Raw genomic sequence first — 16,446 nt, forward strand, 5'->3', positions numbered from 1 at the left:
ACCGCCTTCTTGACCTGCAATCTTCTTCCCGACCTCTCCGCCCCCAACCCCTCTCCGGCCTATCACCCTCACCTTAACCTCCTTCCACCTATCGCATTCCCAACGTCCCTCCCCCAAGTCCCTCCTCCCTACCTTTTATCTTAACCTGCTTGGCACACCTTTCTCATTCCTGAAGAAGGGCATCTGCCCGAAACGTCGATTCTCCTGCTCCTTGGATGCTGCCTGGTTTGCTGTGCTTTTCCAGCAACACATTTTTCAGCTTTAGAGCATCTGTACTGAGTCTCTGAAGTACTGCACCTAAGACATTGCTATGATACCACCTTCTTGCTTTGTGCCAATCATGATGGAATAAATATTATACCGTTGCCGATTCATTCAGCAGACTAGATCTCAATCCAAAGAGATTCTACAAGTACATTAAAGCAAAGAGCAGCTAGGAAAAGAATAGGGCCCCTTAAAGGTCAACGAGGTCATCGATGTGTGGAACCACAGGAGATGGGAAGGATACTAAATGAATATTACCATCGGTTTTTATCTTGGAGAAAGAGTCAGAGACTGGACCTTGGGGAAATAAATATTGATGTCTTAAAAGCAGTCCACATTACAGAAAAGGAAGTACTGGAGGTCTTAAAGAAGATAAAGGGATAAATCTTCAGGACTAGATCAAAGGGTCCCTTGGGCAACTTATTCTCACAGAGGGTGGCTCGTACGTGGAAGGACCTGCCAGAGGAAATGGTAGCAGCAAGTCCAATTACAACATTTAAACAATGTTTGGATCGGTTAATGAATAGGAAAGGTTTAAAGGCATATGGCCAAATGCAGGCAAGTGGGACTAGTTTATTTGGGAAACCTGGTCAGCATGGATGAGTTGGGCCGAAGGGTCTGTTTCCGTGCGATGTGACTCTATGACAATGACTCTTGTGTGCAAGGCGGCTTCAATCCACCTGCTCCCCTTGAGTCTGTACCTGTAAGAGCTTTGTCCAATAAAATTCTACTGAAATTTGAGAAATCTACTCATTTTTGAAACTTTCAATTGACCTTTAACCTCAATAATGTTTTAAGGGAAGACAGCATTTCAGATTTCCCCTTCATCTACCTTATCAATTTTAAAAAATAATTATAATATTTTACACTTATCAGGAATACAATATTTAAGTTCTTCATAATTTAATCATTTGAAGCCACCTATAGCTCTGTTTAATCTACAGCTGTATCTCCTCCACAGTCAGTACACCTCGGTGCAGCGTGTACAATGTTCTTGGCTTTATCAGACACATAGAGTACAAGGGCAAGAAGCGATGTTTCACTGATGTAAGACACTTGTTAAACCTCAGCTCTGTACTGTGTACAGCTGTGAGCACCACATTATCAGAGAGATGTGAATGTATTGGAGAAAGTCCAGAAGCAGTTTACAAGAATGGTTCCAGGAATGAGCAACTGCAATTATGTGGGCCAGAAAAGCAGGTTTAGGGTGAGAGGGGAAAGATTTCAAAGGGACCTAAGGGGTAACTTTTTCATGCAGAGGAGGTGCATGTATGGAACAAGCTGCCAGAGGAAATAATTATAATATTTAAAAGGCATCTGGATGGGTATGTGTATAGGAAGGGTTTAGAGGGATATGGGCCAAATGCTGGCAAATGGGACGAGATTAGATTAGGATGTCTGGTCGATGTGGAGGAGTTGGACCGAAAGGTCTGTTTCTATGCTGTATGAATCTGTAACTTGGGACTGTTCTCCTTGGAGAGAAGGAGACTAGATTAGATTCCCTATAGTGTGGAAACAGGCCCTTTGGCCCAACAAGTCCACACCGACCCTCCGAAGAGTAACCCACCCAGACCCATCTCCCTCTGACTAATGCACTTAACACTATGGGCAATTTAGCATGGCCAATTCACCTGATCTTTGAACCGGGGGAGGAAATCCACGCAGACACGTGGAGAATGTGCAAACTCCACACAGACAGCCACCCAAGGCTGGAATCGAACCTGGGACCCTGGTGCTGTGAGGCAGCACTGCTAACCACTGAGCCACCATGCCACCCTTTGAAAAAGGGTTTTCAACGTAGTGAGTGGATTGGTTAGAGTAGATAGAGAAGCTCTTCCCGCTCGTAAAGGAAAAGTGAATGATAGGACATAGATTTAAAGTGATCTGCAAAGGAAGCAAGGGTGATGGGAGAGAAATCTCCTTCACCCAGTGAGTCATTAGGGTCTGGAATGCATTGCCTGGAAATGTAGTGGAGGCAGGTCCAATTGAGGCATTCAAGAGGGGCACTGGATAATTATTTAGATGAAAATTGCATGCAAGGGTACAGTAGAGAAATCAGGAGATTGGCACTGGGTAATGATACTTGCTTGAAGAGCCAGTACAGGCCTAATGGGCCAAATGGCTTCCTTCTGTCCTGTACAATTTTGTGAACTCACTGTCATGCTCTGAATATGTTCTGGTCAGTGGTTTATATGAAGCGTTGTCAGGTGAGGAAGGCAAAATCTGAGAACAAAAACAATGAAATATTTGCATTGATGTTTGTGTATTTTTTAACCTCACACTATTTTATAAATTGCAGCAATACCTTACAAGATGCTTTTCTCTTTCGTTCAATGCTATATGCTAACAGAAGGGCTTCATTCCCTCAAGTTGTTTCCCAAGCCTTTGACCTAGAAGCAACCAAAGCGATTCGCGTATTTTGCGCATGTTGGCTGTTGTCAATTATGACATAATCTCCATAAAATGTGAGAAATGTTTTATGTTGGGTGATATCATCATGTGTGGCTTAAAGTATCAAAAGCATCTGCTGAGCCCCTGTGACTGTAGATTGTGGGAATGTGACACCAAGGCCGTGACTCAGGGTTGGGGTGAAATACTAGACCAGTTCGTGAGATGTTATCCCTCCTCTAGCTCAGACCTTCTCTATGAGTTGTCAGTTCTGGAGCTCATTTCATGTGAAATCAATTTCTTCGGTCTTGAGGGGAGAGTGGGAGGAGGCAGGGGTCTTGAGTGTGAGCTTGCTGCTCTCTCCCTCTGGTTACTCCTTCAGCCATAGATACAGAAGAGAGGAACAGTCTGTGATTGGGGTGGACAGTGACTAGGCCTTGGACCACGGAAACACACAGCCTGCAGATCAGGGTCCGGGAGGGTTACTGTGAGAGTAGTTTGAGCAGGAGATCAGGCCACTAGTGAGGGTAGAGGAGGTGCGGTGTGAGTTAGGTGTGTACCGCAGCTGAGTGGGGTCAAGGCTGGGCCATCAGATGGGGGTGGGGTAAGATTTAGAGTACCGAGGGGGTTGAAGGATAGAGACAGACTGTCAGGCAGGGAGAGGTGGGGGGCGCGAGGGGAGGTTGGAGGGCAGGCAGGGTAAGAGTTGGCCAATTGGAGGTGAGATTCCTGCCACTAAAGGAAGGCGGGAAGGAGTTGGCTGAAGCTGCTGGAGGATGAAGGGTTTGAGAGTTGGGCCACTGGATGATGGAGGAGGGGGTTACAGTCAAATCCTTGCGGGGGGCGGGGAGGGAGGGTCGGGTTGCGGGGGGATGGGGAGGGAGGGTCGGGTTGTGGGGGTTGGTGTGGGAATAAGGTGCGAGTTGCACAGACTAATCCGAACACAGAATCAGGAATTGCAGTGACATGCTATACTTTCTTTCCTCCTGCTTCACTCCTTGCTGCGACCATTCAGTGTTTGTCCCAGATCTCAGGGACTGAGTGAGCATTTGGATGAGATGGTGAGGTGGGTAAGGGGTGGCGCTGAGGTGGGGGATTGAGCTGGCCACACATCCACTCACCCAGATCCCCCTGCAAAACACAGAGCACTCTGGGAGAGGAGGATAGGCCATGCTTAAAGGCGTCTTCATCCTCTCCTTCACGTTTATTGGAGTTTGCCCCAGACGCAAGCTGAGATCAGTGTGGGTTAAACTCAAGGCCTTAGCACAGCCCCAGACCCCAGTGCCTTCCCTGGTCTGCTTCATAACTGAAACATTTTAAGAGTTAGCTGTACGCTTGGTACTGCTGAAGAGTAATTTCTGTTAGTTGCTTATTTAAATGATGAATTTATGGCACTTGGATTGTGTTTATTCCCATGTGTGTTTACTATTCTGGCAAAACTTAGGAGATGTGCTCAGAAGCCTCGAGAGTGAGAGGAGAATGGAAATATACCCCCAAGGAGTGAAAAGTTTGGACAAGCCTGTTCCAAGAGTAGACCCTGAGCACACGCAGAACGCAGTATGGAATAGTGATGGGTTTAGAGTCTGTGCGACTTCAGAACTCATTCCCTGTTGCTGTGCTTTTTAAATAGGTTTGTTTAATGAAGCATTCGTTCGTTCACAAGAGAGTAAGCCTCACCTTCCTACAGTGACTGCATGTAATTTGATGACGGATTATACAGTCAGGTTCAAGGCTTGTTGGTTGTGAGGTGGTGTCATCGTGATTCTCACAGTGGAGTCAGGAGGGATGGGCAGCCTTCCCGAGAATTCCTTTCTTGCTGCAGCTTTCAGAAGTTGAAGCCATTCACTGGGATACCGATTGCCAAGCATGGAGTTTCCCAGTGGCTGTGTGATCTCACAGCTTCGAGGGAACGTTGGTTATTGGTTTAAACCCCATGCCAGTCACCTGAGCATAAACCCGAATGCAGACCTGAGGAAGTGCCACACTGTCAGAGGGCCTGTCTTTCACAGTGTGGGAACAGGTCATTTGGCCCATCGAGTCCACGCTGACCCATTATAAAGCACAGTGGAACACTCCTGAATTGTGTAAAGCTCTTTTCAGTGAAAGTTAGGCTTGTACATGAAGAACAGCCATATGAGCAGGTATATCAGAGAACAGGTCTGGCCTTTATTTGAATATTCAATTAGCAATATAAAATTGGACAGGACAAACTGCGAGGGTTTTAAAACAGCTTAAACGTGCTGCTGTCTTTGAGTGAATATTTTACATTGCTAATTGAATATTCAGCCCATCCTCCAGATAACGCTTTCACTGTTTCAGGGCCATTTCTAAATGATGGAGATGAGATGGAAGAGAGTTCAGAGAGATGCACGTGTTCATTTAAAAGTTTAGGAAATGATGCACTGCAGCCCACTGCCTGTTGGTGTATTATTTAAAGAGGATTGACTCAACTGCACAGTGCAAACTGAGGCACTGGGCGGGTTAGGGGACGGGAAACAGTAAGGGCTGATCTTGTCTTTGCAGTTGTTCCCCTTTATCAGAGCAGCAGTCACAGTGGGCGTGCAGATTTTGGGCAGGCATCGTGGTAATATCAGTGGACCAGTAATCTCAGAGCCAGGCTAACGTGCTGCGTTCAAATCCCACCATAGCAAATGGTGAAATTAGAGACGGGCAATAAATTCTGACCTCGCCAGCACACCCACATCCTTTGAAAAAAGGTGAAGCCATTCATCAGTATGCCAGTTGCTGAGACTGAGGTTAGACGGCCGTGTAATTTAGAAGGAATGGTGGTTGAGTTTAATCCAATGCAATTATTTTAACAGCAGTTCAGCATTTCAAACAATTGTCATAGTTACAACTGAACATAAGAGTGGAGGAAATAGAAGCAGGAACAGACATTTCTCAAGTCTGCTGTGCCATTTGTCATGTTGCAGCTTTATATAAGACTTTGGTTAGGCCACACTTGTGTTCAATTCTGGTCACCACATTACAGGAAGGATGTGGAGGCTTTGGAGAGAGTGCCGAAGAGGTTTACCAGGATGCTGCCTGGATTAGAGGGTATGCGCTATAAATAGAGGCTAGAAGAATTTGGGGTGATTTCTCCAGAGTAGCATAGGCTGAGAGGAAACTTGATAGAAGTCTATAAAATTATGAGATGCGCAGATAGAGTTGACGGTCAGAATCTTTCTCCCAGACCTGAAATGTCTAAAACCAGGGGGATGCATTTAAGGTGAGAGGGGGAAAGTTCATTGGAATTGTGAGGGGCAGTTTTTTACACAGAGTGGTAAAGTGTGAAACACACTGCCAGGGGTGGTGATGGAGATAGGTACAATAGGGGCATGTTAAGGGACTTTTAGATAAGCACATAAATAAATAGAGGGATATAGACCATGAGCAGGCAGAAAGGATTAGCTTAATTTGGTAACATGTTCAGCACAACATCCTGGGCCGAAGGGTCCTTTTCTGTGCTGTACTGTTCAATGCTCTATTTAAGAAGATCACAACCATTGTTTGACTTAAAGCATCCACATGAAGCTCGATTTCCATAGTGTCCAATAACCTAACAATTTCAGCGTGGACTATCACCAGCAGCTGAGAATCCTGAGGAAAGAATTCAAAAGAATGCAAGAAGATTTTCAGAATACCACATTTTGGAAATCTTGATTGGGAAGGAGTGAAATGTAATGGGGAAGGTGAATTATAAAGTCATCCTTTGTTTCAAATACCTCCATTGCTTGACACAACATTATCTTTGTAATTGTCTCTATCCCGACAAATGTCTTGAGATCTTTGCATTCCTGCAACTGTGTGTACTCTTAGAGTCATAGAGTCATAGAGATGTACAGCATGGAAACAGACCCTTCGGTCCAACCCGTCCATGCCGACCAGATATCCCAACCCAATCTAGTCCCACCTGCCAGCACCCGGCCCATATCCCTCTAAACCCTTCCTATTCATAGACCCATCCAAATGCCTCTTAAATATTGTAATTGCACCAGCCTCCACCACATCCTCTGGCAGCTCATTCCATACATGTACCATCCTCTGCGTGAAAAGGTTGCCCCTTAGGTCTCTTTTATATCTTTCCCCTCTCACCCTAAACCTATGCCCTCTAGTTCATCTCTGCACCAAGTTTTGTATTCAGCTGCCAGAGCCTTTATAACTCTTGCTTACTCCTGCTGCTCTTCTGTAAAATGCTACTTGGACCCTTCTGCTTTGACCAGGCTTTCGGTCACCTGTGCTAATATCTCCATATGCAACTTGGTGTCCGTCTGTTTGATAATGTTTCTGCAGTTTGCCTTGGAATGGTTTAGCACATTCCGGGTGGGCATGTAAATGCAGATTGTTCCTGCTGTAATAGGGACTTAATTGCATTAAGGGCATCCAGAGGTGCATCAGGGAATGAAAGATAAACAATCCAGGGCTTCCTGTCACCCAACTCAATTCTTTAATTGTGTGCAAATAGTGGTAATTACGTAGCACCTTCTCATCTGTGTAACATCGATTAAATGATTATTTTGAGATTTATTAAAAATGTAAAATATTGAAACAGGAGTAGGCCATTCAGCCCCTCAATCCTGTTCTGCCATTTTATATAAAATCCTGGCTGACCTTCCCCAGGTTTCGATTCCTGTTTTGTGCCAGTTCCTCATAGCCCTCAACTGTTTGAGATTTCAAAAACCAATTTTCCTCCCCTGTCGGTGATCTAACCTCCACATTCTCTGGGGTTGGGAGTTCCAGACACTTACTACTTTCTGAGAGAAGGGGAGCACAGATGCAAAATCACTAAATGCCATTAAAAAGCAGGAATTCTGCTTCACCCCATCATCGCCAGTCTTTAAGGAATACTCTCAGTGCTTTTTTACAGCTTTGTAACATGATCAATTGATTGCCTCTGTTTTGAATGACTCAGTATCACACAGGGATGTGCATTTAATAACTGAGCCAGGCTTACATCCACCTTGAAGCAGCCAAATTATCATTGCACAGAAGATTCTTTGCAAGAAACCCCCTCGAGCTGATATTTTGTTCAGATGACGCAAACAGAGAACCAGTTAGCTGGCAATTTTGCAATGGCCTATCTCAGTGTTCCAGCTCACATGGTTTGGTGGTAGCTAGGATCCTACGATTAGCTGTCCCTGCTGTATCTCCATATGAATGATAGCCTAAACCAATCAGCACCTTCTCATGCTGTTTAAAATGATGCCTCTTTTTCGAGATTGGAACCAGGAGGTAAGTAACAATGATTGCAAGGCGGAAATCTTCAACTGCCAGTCTCCTTTTAATAACATTTTAAGTTCTGTACTACTGTACTCAACATTCATTTATGTGTGAAGTGGAGAGTAACAGATTTTTGATTACCAGCAGCATAAAAAGATCTTGGGGATAAAAGGCTTTGAAATGCTCAATTAACTAAGATCACATTAAATTGACAGAGCTGGCTTGATGGGCTGAATGGCTCCCTGCTATTTCTATCTATCTGTATTTTTCATTTTAATCCTTCTGGTAGTGAGTTCTACATTCTCTCTTCTGCTGTTTTAGTTTTCTTTGCCCCTAATTAACTTGCAGATATTTTCCAAATCCGAGATGTTATAACTCAGATGAGACTTAAGAACACTACCACTGCATCACAGAAAGCCCTCTTTCAACATGCACTTAAATTTCACTATAGTGAGATTTGAAGCCTTGTCTGTAGGACTTTAGCTTGGATTACCAATCTAATGGAGATTGTTTAGGGAGCACCTGCTGGCAGTGCTGGATATGTTTGACCAACTGAGACAAGGAAGGGATGGTAGGGTGAAGGAACCTTAGGTGACAAGGGATGTGGAACATCTGGTCTAGAGGAAGGAGGAAGCTAACTTAAAGTTGAGGAGGCAACGATCTAAAGGGTTACAAAGTAGTCACAAAGGAACTGAAGAATGGACTTAGAGCTAGAAGGGGGCATGAAAAAGTTTTAGCGGGTAGGATTAAGGAAAACCATCAGACGTTCTTCACTTATGTGAGGAACAAGAGAATGGCCAGAGTGAGCTTGGAATAATTGGGGATAGTGATGGGAACTTGCGCCTGGAGTTGAAGGAGATGGGGGAGGTCTTTAATGAATACTTTGCTTCAGTATTCAGTACTGAGAGGGCCCTTGATGTTTCTGCAGACAGTGTGAAACAGATTGATATGCTGGAACAGGCTAATGTTAAGAAGGAGGATGTGCTGAAAGTTTTGAAAAACATAAGGACAGATAAATCCACAGGGCCAGTGGATATACCCTAGGTTACAATGGGAAGAGATTGCTGCAGATGATCTTTGTCTCCTCACTGTCCACTGGAGTAGTGCCAGATGATTGGAGGGTGGCAAATGTTATTCCCTTGTTCAAGAAAGGGAATAGGGATAAACCTGGAAATTATGTAGACCAGTTAGTCTTATATCAGTGGTGGGCAAAGTGAGGATTCTGAGGATTTATGATTACTTAGAAAACCATATTTTGATTAGAGATAGTCAACATGGCTTTGTGAGGGGCAGGTCATGCCTTACAAACCTTATTGACTTTTTTGAGGATGTGACAAAAGACACTGATGAAGGTAGAGCAATGGATCTACATGGATTTTAACAAGGTGTTTGATAAGGTTCCCATGGTAGGTTTGTTCAGAAAGTAAGGAGGCACGGGATACAGGGAAACCTGTCTGTCTGGATACAGATTTGGCTGGCCCATAAAGACAGAGGGGGTAGTAGATGGAAAGTATTCAGCCTGGAGCTTAGTGACCAGTAGTGTTCCACAGGGTTTGGTTCTGGGACCACTACTCTGTGTAATTTTTACAAAAGACTTGGATGAGGAAGTGGAAGGGTGGGTTAGTAAGTTTGCCAATGACACAAAGATTGACAGAGTTGTGGGTAGTGTGGAGGGCTATTGTAGGTTGCAATGGGACATTGACAGGATGAAAGGCTAGGCTGATAAGTGACAGATGGAGTTCAGCCTGGAACAGTGTGAAGTGATTTGTTTTGAAAGGTCAAATTTGAAGGCAGAATACAGGGTTAAAGGCAGGATTCTTAGTAGTGTGGAGGAGCAGAGGGATATTGGGTGCATGTCCATAGATCCTTCAAAGTTGCCACCCAAATTCACCTGGACCATCTCAGACATTCCGCCCACCCCTTCCTGGGCCTCTCCATCTATATCAATGGTGACCAACTCAACACTGACATTTTCTACAAACCCACAGCTACCTTGATTACACCTCCTCCCACCCTACCTCCTGTAAAAATGCTATCCCTTATTCCCAATGCCTCTGCCTCTGCTGCATTTGCTGCCAGGAGAACCAGTACCACCACAGAACACACCAGATGGCCTCCTTCTTTAAAAACCACAATATCCCCTCCCACATGGTTGGTGATGCCCTCCAGCGCATCTCATCCACTTCCCGCACCTCTGCCCTTGAACTCCATCCGTAAAGACCGTTCCCTTCGCGACTACCTCGCGCCCCCCCAGCAACCCACCCTCCCCTCCCGGCATCTTCCCTTGCCACTGCAGGAATTGCAAAACCTGTGCCCACACCTCCCCCCTCACCTCCGTCCAAGGCCCAAAGGAGCCTTCCACATCCATCAGAGATTTACTTGCATTTCTACATGTGTTTGTTGCTCCTGATGTGGTCCCCTCTACACTGGGGAGACAGGACGCTTACTCGCAGAGCGCTTCAGAAAACATCTCCGGGGTACCCACACCAACCAACCCCACTGCCCCGAACACTTCAACTCCCCCTCCCACTCTGCTGAGGACATGCAGGTCCTGGGCCTCTTCCATTGCCACCTGACGCCTGGAGGAAGAATGTGTCATCTTTTGCCTCAGGATCCTCCAACCCCATGTCATCAATGTGGATTTCACCAGTTTCCTCATTTCCCCTCCCCCCACCTTTTCCCAGTTTCCTTCCAGCTAAGCACCACCCTCATGACCTTCCCAGCTTCCTTCCAACCTATCCTCTCCACTCTCCTCTCTGACCTATTACCTTTACCCCCACCTCTATCCACCTATTGCACTCTCAGCTACCTTCCTCCAGCCTTTGGCCTTGCCCTTGTACGCTGCCCCCATGGCCCCTGTATTCCGTCTATCAAGCTGCTCCAGATGTTATGACACACCCTCTGGAGCAGGTGGGATTTGAACCCAGGCCTCCTAGCTCAGAGACAGGGACACTAGGCCTGCACCATCATCTTCTCACTGCTTTCTGGGCGAAGACGTTTCAGCTGAAATTTGTCTTGAATTTGTTGGTGATCCACCTTTATATTTAGGATACTTGGCTGTGGATTCCCTCCACTAGTGGAACCAATTGAAGGCTGGTTGTTGTTGTAATAACAAGAGTATCGGAGCAATGGGTGTAGTTGTTGTAATAACAAGAGTATCGGAGCAATGGGTGTAATTTAAACGCAACTCCATTAGTGCAGTGAAACGCTAACACTCCAGTCTAAACTGGAGCACTGAGCTCTTGTGAAGCAGTGGGTAATGACCTTACCTGTAGGTGAGGAGGCCCGGGTTCAAGTCCCAGCTACTCCAGAGATGTATCAGATCATCTCTCTGAATAGATTGATTAGAAAATACCCATCCTGTAGCACTGTGAGTGGAGAGCCAGTGGTCATTGAAATATTTGAAGTAGAATGACGAATTTGAAAGAACAATCTCTGAAGCGATGTCACAGGTTGGGGTGGCTCTGTGGTTAGCACTGCTGCCTGACTGTGCCAGGGAGCCTGGTTCGATTCCAGCTTTGGGCGACTGTCTATGTGGAATTTGCACATCCTTTCCCCCCTCCTCTGTCTGTGTGGTATTCCTCTGGGTGCTCTGGATTCCTCCCACACTATAAAGACATGCAGGTTGGATTGGCCATCCTAAATTGCCCATCATGTCCAGGGGCAGGTAGTCTAGCTGGATTAGCCATAGGAAGTGTGGGGTTACAGGGATAGGATGGGTCTGGGTGGGATGCTCTTTGGAGAGTCAGTGTGAACTCAATGGGCCAAATGGCCTGTTTCCAAACAGTAGAGATTCTATGATGATTCAGTGAAGTTCCTGTTAGTACCTGGGTAGCTGTCAAGCGATAGGGAGTGGTGTTGGGGTTTGTGGTGGTGGGGGCACTGACAGTACCAATGCTGCCAAAAGTGTGCCTGGACCGTAAGGTCTGTAGGAAGCTACGTTCAAACTGAATTTAGAATTGAACGGTTTGGCCACAGCTGAGTTAGCAATGACTGATAGGCAAAATAGCGAGACTGAGATTGACTAAAGAAATATTTGTGGATAGGCGTGAATATTTGCAGAAAGAAAGCTTGGCAACAAGGCATATAACCGTTGCCACAGCAACCCTAACCAGATCTGTGCAAAGTCACAGTGGGTCTTTGAAAAGGGAGCGCTACCCTCTCTGTTTCTTAGCGAGACTGGGAGGAGAGAGAATCAGCAGCAAACGGAGATATCAATGACATTGTGTGAAAATCCTCGGTTGGAGGAAGAGAGTGAGAGAACATAGAAGATGAAGGAAGTGAGGAATGCAGGAAGAGTGAATGTGTGAAACATACAGCAAAGGTCAGCTATACCAGAAGAGAGAGACATGTTTCCATCAGACCTTTGTTATGAGTAATGGGCAAGGGACATTAACACAACATTTGTTTTCCTTACAACAGTGTATTGTTAAAGAGGCCCCTTTAATTTCTTCAATTCCATGAGGGTTTCACTCTTAACTATCCCACTGGGCAGTCCAAACAGATTTAGTTACCGGCCTACAGCAATTTAGCTATACAACAATCAGCTTATAAAGTCTTTTGTTAAACACTGAAGCCTGGAAGCAACTGGGAGCTATTCAAGCAGGCATATTTGCCTGAAGGATAGCTAAGAAAGTGTGTTGTGAAAATGACAAAACAATTTAAAGATCCCAGCTGATGTCACTACCGAACAAGTCCAATCCCAGATAAATATGACTTGATAGATTATATTTTATTTTTATTCATTTAACGTTACAGTCGTTCACTGAAATGTAAGTGCATTTGGCTACAGATTTAGTTGCAATAATAAAACAGAAGTTTATCACACAAAGGAAATAAAAATTAAAAAGACCAAACCAAGCTTTCTAAGTACTGAATACCACAGTTTGAAAGATTTCAAAGCACAGAGCAAAGGCAAAATGCCATCTACTCCCTGACGCCATCACTTATTATCCATACTGGCTATTGATGCCAATGTCAGTGTGGGTGCTGTTTTACCACAAGATGGTGAAATGGTGACTAAATGGCCTGTTGGTTATTTTGTAAAGAAACTGACCACATGTCAACAGAAACTCGCAATAATGAAGGAGACTTTGTATTTAATCAAAATCCAGAGTAATTCCTTCCCTATCAAATCAGTAAGTTTGACTTAACTCTCACCCTAATAGCGTTCGGGGAATCCAGCTACACCATATGGGCTGCAGTTGTTCAGAAAGACAGCTCACCACCACTTTCTCAAGGGCAACTAGGGATGGGCAGTAAATATTGGCACAGCCAGCAATGCTCACACATCCTATGATTGATCATAAAGAAAAATGCTTCCTTTCAGTTCACGTCCTGTAAGGCCTTTTACCTTGATTACTCATATATCTAAGATCTTAGACTTTCTCAGCTTTGAATAACCAATGCAGGTTTCTAACCAGGTACGCCTGATTTGGAGATTTCACAAAAAGAAATGGTAGCACACTGGCTCACAGTACCAAGGACCCGGATTCGATTCCTGCCTCGGGCGACTGTGTGAAGTTTGCATATTCGCCCTGTGTCTGTGTGGGTTTCCTCCGGGTGCTCTGGTTTCCTCCCACAGTCCAAAGAGTCATAGAGATGTACAGCACGGAAACAGACCCTTTGGTCCAAGTCATCCCTGCTGACCAGATATCCCAACCCAATCTAGTCCCACCTGCCAGCACTTGGCCCCTATCCCTCCAAACCCTTCCTATTCATTTACCTATCCAGATGCATTTTAAATGCTGCAATTGTACCAGCTCCACCACTTCTCTGGCAGCTCAATCCATATATGCACCGCGCTCTGAGTGAGAGAGTTGCCCCTCAGGTCTCTTTTATATCTTTCCCCTCTCACCGTAATCCTATATCCTCTAGTTCTGGACTCCCTGACCCCATGGAAAAGACCATATCTAATTATTGTATCCATGTCCCTCATGATTTTATAAATCTCTGAGGTCACCCCTCAGTCTCCGATGCTCCAGGAAAAACAGCCCTAGCCTGTTCAGCCTCTCCCTGCAGCTCAAATCCTCCAACCTTGGCAACATCCTTGCAAATATTTTCTGAACCCTTTCAAGTTTCAAAACATCCTTTGATAGGAAGGAGACCACAATGTGTGCACGATATTTCAAAAGTGGCCTAACCAATGTCCTGTACAGCCGCAACATGACCTCCCAACCTCTATACTCATTGCTCTGACCAATAAAGGAAAGCATACCAAACGCCTTCTTCACTATCCTATCTATCGGCGACTCCACTTTCAAGGAGCTATGAACCTGCACTCCAAGGTCTCTTTGTTCAGCAACACTCCCTAGGACCTTACCATTAAGTGTTTCCTCGGACATTAGATGTGCACGTTAGGTGGATTGGCCAAGCTGAATTGCCCATAGTGTCTAGGTGGGTTAGCAGTGGGAAATGCAGTAGTAGGGGGTTAGGTCTGTGTCTTCGGAGGGTTGGTGTGGACTCAATGGGTAGAATGGCCTCTTCCACACTGTAGGGATTCTATTATTCTATAAAAAAACTTATTCCCTTGGATGTTCTGAACAATCTCTTTTCTTGGAAAAGACATGCTCTCATGTGTCTCCAGGACTCCTTTGAATGAACCTAAAATCCTTTGAACAAAATTATTAAATACTTGTTCATCTTAGATTCCACTAAGCCAATGACTTAATATTTTCTCTTTGTGGCTGTAAACTACCACTAGAAACAAACTTCCATTAACATTCTCAGAAGCCTTGCAGTCATCTCTCTGACATACACTGGCTTAATGTTATGGTTCGGAAAAGACCAACTTAATTAATTATTCAGCCCTTTCACAAAAAAAAGACAAAACCCTTACGTCACTTGTATGAAATCCAAAATGTTTTTAAAAGTGATATTAATATGTATAACTCTCAGAACTTTCATCACAGCAAGGGTGCAAGCAGATATAAATAAAGTGAGGGGCAAAATTCTGGCAGACAGAGTGTAATTAATGGCAATGTAAAGATGTTCACTTTGGTACTAGAATTAAAAAGATTATTGTTTAATTAGTGATGACTGCAGAATTCTGGGGTGAGGGATAGTCAACATGGTTTTGTGTGTGAGAAATCTTGTCTCATGAACTTGATTGAGTTTTTTGAAGAAGTAACGAAGAGGATTGATGAGGGCAGAGCAGTGAATGTGATCTATATGGACTTCAGTAAGGCGTTCAACAAGGTTCCCCATGGGAGACTGGTTAGCAAGGTTCGATCACATGGAATACATGGAGAACTAACTATTTGGATACAGAACTGACTCAAAGGTGGAAGACAGAGGGTGGTACTGTAGGGTTGCCTATCAGACTCGAGGCCTGTGACCAGTGTGTGCCACAATGATTGGTGCTGGGTCCACTGCTTTTCATTGTTTATGTAAATGATGTGGATGTGAGCATAGGAGATATAGTTATTAAGTTTGCAGATGACACCAAAATTGGAGGTGTAGTGGACAGCAACATATTACAATGGAATTTTGATCCGATGGGCCAATGGGCAGAGGATTGGCAGATGGAGTTTAGATAAATGTATTTTGGAAAGGCAAATCAGAGCAGGACTTATACAGTTAATGGGAAGGTCCTGGGGAGTGTTGCTGAACAAAGAGACCTTGGAGTGCAGGTTCATAGCTCCTTGAAAGTGGAGTCGCCGATAGATAGGATCGTGAAGAAGGCGTTTGATATGTTTTCCTTTATTGGTCAGAGCAATGAGTATAGAGGTTGGGAGGTCATGTTGCGGCTGTACAGGACATTGGTTAGGCCACTTTTGAAATATTGCGTGCAATTCTGGTCTCCTATTGGCTGGATGTTGTGAAACTTGAAGGGGTTCAGAAAAGATTTACAAGGATGTTGCCAAGGTTAGAGGATCTGAGCTGTACGGAGAGGCTGAATAGACTGGGCCTGTTTTCCCTGGAGCGTCGGAGGCCTAGGGTTGACCTTATAGAGCTTTATAAAATCATGAGGGCAATGGATAACGTAACTACACAAGGTATTTTCCCTGGAGTCGGGGAGTCCAGAACTAGTGGGCATAGGTTTAGGATGAGTGGGGAAAGATATAAAAGGGACACAAGGGACAACGTTTTCACGCAGAGGGTGGTGTGTGTATGAAATGAACTGCCAGTAGGACTGGTGGAGGCTGGTACAGTTACAGCATTTCAAAGGCACCTGGATGGGTATATGAATAGGAAGGGTTTAGAGGGATATCTGGTCGGCATGGACCAGTTGTTTCTGTGCTGTACATCTCTTTAACTTTATGACTCTAAGAAGAATCTAGGTATTCTTGAATTGCAAACAACTAGTAGCAAAAATAGAAATTGATGGAAAAACTCAGCAGGACCTTACCTCAGAACTTCACTCGACCTGAAACGTTAACACTGATTTCTCTCCACAGATGTTGCCAGAGCTGCTAAGCTTTTCCATCGATTTTGTTTTTGTCTCTGATTCACAGCATCGGCAGTATTCAGGCCCAGCAAACGATTAAGATTTGATTTGATTTATTATTGTCACACGTACCTAGGTTTGAACAGAGCGAGGAATACAAAGTTACAGCTGCAAAGACAGTGCAC

This window comes from Chiloscyllium plagiosum, chromosome 36 (genome assembly GCF_004010195.1).
Source record: "Chiloscyllium plagiosum isolate BGI_BamShark_2017 chromosome 36, ASM401019v2, whole genome shotgun sequence".
Lineage (NCBI taxonomy): Eukaryota > Metazoa > Chordata > Chondrichthyes > Orectolobiformes > Hemiscylliidae > Chiloscyllium > Chiloscyllium plagiosum.